Here is a 6,000-nt window from a genome sequence, read left to right on the forward strand (position 1 = left end):
GACCACTCAAGAAAAATATTAAATTTCGGAAAACATAAACTTGTAAATATAGCGATTAGTGCTCGAAGTAAGATAACTTAGAGTTTGTGCAAAACAATGTAATAAAGACAATGTAGAGTTTGTGCAAGTAAAAAAGAAGAAGTAGAAGATATTTTGTCTGCAAATTTTGCAATGTTCCATTACATAACGTTTTGGGCAATTTCAGTTTAAAAGAATATTAACCTATTTACATCATAAGCTCATATATGCGCGGAATTTTCCTGATTATTATCATTGAAATGGAGATATTATTTTATGCATCGAAGCGCTAAATTTTGTGCATTATAGCCATAGCACATATGCACGCAATTAGTGAAGAATGATGATTGCAAACAAATAAAAGTATATCTCTGAATAAAGGCTAAAAATTTTAATAAAAATGGAAAGTTGTGATTCTAATAGTAGTGAAGAAGTAATTAGGTTTACAAAACGTAAACGTATTATTGCGATACCTTCTAAAAATGACGACAGTGATAGTGATCAAAATGTAAGTGATTTAGAATGGGAAGAAAAAATGATCAATTTAAATTACATAAATTTATATCTGTTAGTAGTGTAAATAAAGATATTACAAATTTTACTAGTTAAAAACGTTTATGGATTATTTTTAGGAGGAAATTCTTGAACATACTGTAATGGAAACTAATCAAACAATTTGATAAAAACGATCCGAGCTTCACAAAAATTTCTGTAGAGAAATTGAAAGTTTATCTTGCATTGATGATATTGATATTTCTGGTCCAAAAATGTCTGGTACATTACAAAGTTATTGGAACACGAACAAGAATATTGAAGCACTGTACATCAGAACAGTGATATCCCGAAATAGTTTTATGTCAATTTCAAGAAATTTGCACTTCGCAAATAATGAATTCTTGCAACAGACTGATTCGTTACGTAAAATAACCGGTGATTGACATGATCGCAAAATTATTCAAAGAAGTATACATGCCTGGAAAAGATGTTTCTTTAGATGAGTTGCTGATGAAATATAGAAGTAGACTTTCTTATATTCAATATAATAAGTAAAAGAGAGTCAGATTTGGAATATAATTCTATAAATTATCCGACTCCCGAACAAAGTATATACATAATTTTAAGATATATAGGAAAAGATAAGAGTAAATAAGAGCTAGTAAGCACAAAAATTGTTCTAGATATAATAGCAGAAAGAAAATTGTTGATGAAAGGGTCGGTTATTGTTTATATATTGACAATTAATACAGTTCCTCTGATTTATATAATAAATTATGTAAAACAAAAACAATGTTTTTGGACACAAATGTTTCTGGAAAGAATAAATAGGAAAGAAATATAAAAGAATAAAACTCTAGAAAAAAAATTGGAACGAGGTAAAACTATTATACTCTAAAGCAAAAATATTTCAGCCATAAAATGGAAAGATAAAAAAGATATTATTATGTTATCAACAATACATAACTTCGAGTTTGCTGATAAAAGAAAACAAAATTACCGAACTAAAGAAAACATTGTAAAGCTAACAGTTGTGTTGGATTACAATAAAAACTTAGGTGGAGTTGATGGAGAAGAACAAATTCTTAGTAAATTCCATGTTATGCAATGATTTCAGGTGTATCAAAAATTTTGAACAGTTACGTTATTTTTTAAACTATTTATAAAGATAGAACTTTTTATATCTTCAAGCAAAAATTAGCAGAAGAAATAATTGAAAAAAATAAACAAAAAATAAAAGCAGCAGTAATATGAGAAATTACATGTCCATTATTATCATAGAGATTTACTAGCCAACATTTTTCAATACACATTGAAACAACTTCATCACACAAAACTCACAAATGTTGTGTAGTTTTTTTGTTACAAGAAAAGAGAAAAGATTCATTTTATCAGTGCGATAATTACCATGTGGCTAAGTAACCATTTCAAGTACTATCATACTGTACAGTATGATAGTATACAAAACTATTAGATTTTAAATTTCTCAAATTATTTTCAATGTATATATCGTATATGTATTAACTTTATTGACCTAAATAAAATTATGAATTCTTTGTATACACAATATTGGTTTTTGTTTTTTATGCATTTTGAAATATTTCTATTTCTAAACAATAAAAAAAATTTTTGATTATATGGGCTAATTTCACACTTTCTTAAATGATGCAAATGGGTTAAATTATTACATATTTGAAGAAAAATATTATACGAATTATGAGATCTTATGTAAACTTTTAAAACAATTGTAATAGATAAAATAAATATTGTTTAATGCTAATGTTATGAATAGACCGCGAATGTTTATGCAGAAGAATATTATATGAATTATGAGATCTTATGTAAACTTTTAAAACAATTGTAATAGATAAAATAAATATTGTTTAATGCTAATGTTATGAATAGACTGCGAATGTTTATGCAAATGCAAAAAATTTTTGTAAGAAATAGGTAAACTTATGGAATTTGAGTAGAAATTTGCTTTGTCATTAGGAGATTCTAAAAATATATTTTTTATGAATAATTTATCTCATTAAATAAATTTAATCTATTAGTCAGCATATGTATCATAATCGGATAGTGTTGATAGCCGTAATATTATATCATTATAACGCTGAATATACGCCACAACAAACCATGTTTTCAAAACATTGAATTTGTAACACAACATTAATCGTAGCTGTTAGTATTTCGAATTCTAACAGCTCAGTTTAATTATTGAAACGATAAAATCATGAATTTTGTAAGAGCGCGTTTCAATATTTCTGGAATCCCGAAAGTTAAGAAAAGTAGAATTTCGTTAATGAAAAGCTGGGTCAAAGACGATCTCAATTTTATTATTGATGAAAATAATTAAAAAACTATTTACTATCAAACTTGTAATAAAAGTGTAAAGTACCATCGCAGATCACAATTAATTTAACATGTAAATACTTGTATGCACAAAAGAAAAAGTGACGAAGCAGATGGTACATACGAAGCAGAGAATTCAGAGCAAACAAGATCCAAAAAAGTAAACTTTATTCGAATTTAAAAAAGCGATGGTTGCTGCCAATAAACCATGACATATTTTGAATAATGATATATGGAAGAATTTCTTAGCAAAATATATAGACCACTCAATTCCAATGAATCGACGTTACGTAAAAATTACTTGAACGATTGTTACAATTCAGCAATTAAGAATATCAGAAAGGACATAGCAGACCACTATATATGGATATCTGTGAATGAAACCATTCATTCTGTAGATCAATATATTGCAAATTTGATTGTCAGAAAATTGTATAAAAATGAACTAACCAATCAATTCTTGTTACGCTGTAAGGAATTGAAAGAAGCTAACTATCCAACAATAACTCGATTTGTGGATTCAAGTTTAAGAATTTTATTACCAAATGATAACGAAGAAAAGCTTTTATTGCTTGCAACAGATGTATCATCATATATATAAAGCTGGAAAAACATTAAAATTACTTTATGAAAATATGATACATATAACATATTTCATAGCCCGTGCACGGGCTGCACAGAATTGCTGCCATAGAATTAATATTTTCGATAAAATTGGAAATAATCAATTGACTGAAAATATCGAAACGCATTTCTTCTTCTTCTTCTTCTTCTTCTTCTACTTCTTTTTTTCTTTTATTCATATATCAGTTTGAAAATTGAATAAAAATTAATATCTAATCCGCGCAATAATTAAGATCTCTGCTAAATAAACGAACGATTAAGAAAATATTCAAACTGTATCATATCTCGGAATCAAGAACAATAAGAGTATAAAAAAGAAAAGGAAAAGAGAAAATTAAAATCTAATCATCGAAGTAAATAACTACAGTTGCCGATAAGAATCCTCGAATGAAAAAACATACGTAATTGAATATAATATATTACAATATATTAAATTATAAAAGTTTCCCATTAATAAATAATTTTATTAAATATAAAGTTAAACGAATTAATATTATTACATTGCAAAAATTGCCTGTTCGCCTGCCTTCTTGATTTTACCTTTTATTTTTTTCCGTTCTATTTCATTTTATTTCTCTTTTTAACATTAAAAAAAATATTCTTTCTTTTCTTTTTTATCGAGGAGAAATATAAAAATTTGATACCTTCACTTTCCAAAAATATAATCTTTAGAAGAAATAATAATAATAAAGTGTTGTGCTTCGTGACAAGAATTAAAAACGTTTAGCCGTAAAATTCGAATTATTTCTCATCATATAAACTTTTATTTTTCATTTTATAAAAGAGAGAATAATTTAATTATTAACTTGTATATTAAGTTTTTCATTGTCCATTATAATTGTTAATTATATTTATACTTTAGTACTAATTTGAGTACTATCGTACTCGATCACTCAATCAAATCAAACTATATTACTATATGTCTGTCCTATTAACGCATAGACTAACTTACTATGTCTCCGTCTCAAAGAAACCTTCATCATTTCTCCATCTCACTCAATCACTCACTCATTCACTATCTTTTTATCTATCTATCTATCTCCCTCATTTACTCATTCATTATTTCTTTATCTTACTGAACAACTACAACATTTTCACATTTTTCATTCCCACGCTCACTCTTTACTTCTTTATGTTATTAATTCACACATTCACTCATTCCAGATTTCTCTATTTTTCTCAAATACAGATATAAAGAGAGTGAGAGAGAGAGAGAGAGAGAGAGAGAGAGAGAGGGAGATAATTTGTATTTTTGATTTCATTTATTTCTAGATATTTTATCTATTAATTTTCTTCTGAATATTCTTCTCCCAATTATAAACAATCACTCATGCCGATTCAAACCTTTCGTCCTCAACATGATTCAGTGATCGGAGGGACTCAAAACTTCACTTACTAATTAAGAAGTTCTGTGATGGCTCCAAAACACTCCTCCACGATATAGGTCAAAGTTGAAGGTGATTGATTCGTAGCTAATTAAATATGAGATAGGTTAACATCGAAATTGGTTGAGATCCTTTTCAATCATGCACTAAGTCTAATACGCTTTAATTATTTTTGAACGGACGATCACTGAAATTACTTCGCGAAACTTTACTGTCTTTTATAAATACAGTTTGCGCGACTGTTAAGAAAGCAAAAACTTTACGAATAAACAATGACTTGCATGGGTTGTATTGTATGCAATTGATGCAAATACACTCATCGATTAAATCGCGACACACGAGAATAAACACTGCTTCTATTTTGAGATATTTATGTAAATTTTAGCGAAGCAAACACTCGATTACAACATTGCTTTATGCGTCTTTGCAATGACGTTCTGAAACAGAAAAATAAGGACTAAATTATTAATGTCATTGTTGTTAGAAAGAATTGTACAAATTATTTAGCAAAAGTTTAATATAAAAATATACTTACTTTAAGTCTTTACTTTGATACTTGCACATCTTGAAAGAGCACCGATGTTTATTGTTTTTATTTACATTATAAGTAGCCAACGATACAAGTAGTAATTACATTAAAATTGTTAAGTATAGACAATATAAATTAAAATTATATTTAATAAAGGCAACGACTTCGAGTACAAAATGTAACTTATCGACATTTCAAATAAAATTTTATATACTCAAATAAAATATTTTATACTTAAGGATTATTTTGAGCTATAAAAATTTTGAGCGAATCTACAATTGTTTCAATATTTTTTTATTGTTCTCCGTCTGTATTAAAAATCTAAATAAGTGGAGAATCATCAAACTTATATATTATTGAAGTAAGTATGGAAAGTAAGTATCTTGATGTTCTTCAATCTTCTCTAAAACCTCTACATGTCTCATTTGTATCAAGATTATAAAATTTAATGAAGTATCCAGAGTAGATTAGAATAAAATGAACGTAATCTTTTTTCTGTAAATAATTTTTGAAATAATATTTAAAATATGAAAATATTTATTTGAATAAGTAAATTATTAAAATATATATTTCTTAATTCTACATTAACGTAACGCA

General features: G+C 26.8%; 1 long non-coding RNA gene across 2 annotated transcripts in view; it reads right to left on the reverse strand.

Annotated features, from left to right (window-relative positions):
- Positions 1-5,101, reverse strand: part of LOC124953686 — a 44,316-nt gene extending 39,215 nt beyond the window's left edge. For both annotated transcript variants that reach the window (XR_007102296.1, XR_007102295.1), the window contains exon 1: positions 4,886-5,101. This is a non-coding gene — a long non-coding RNA (uncharacterized LOC124953686). The remainder of the gene's footprint in view (positions 1-4,885) is intronic.
- Positions 5,102-6,000: the final 899 nt, after the last annotated feature.

Source organism: Vespa velutina, chromosome 13 (assembly GCF_912470025.1).
Source record: "Vespa velutina chromosome 13, iVesVel2.1, whole genome shotgun sequence".
Taxonomy (NCBI): domain Eukaryota; kingdom Metazoa; phylum Arthropoda; class Insecta; order Hymenoptera; family Vespidae; genus Vespa; species Vespa velutina.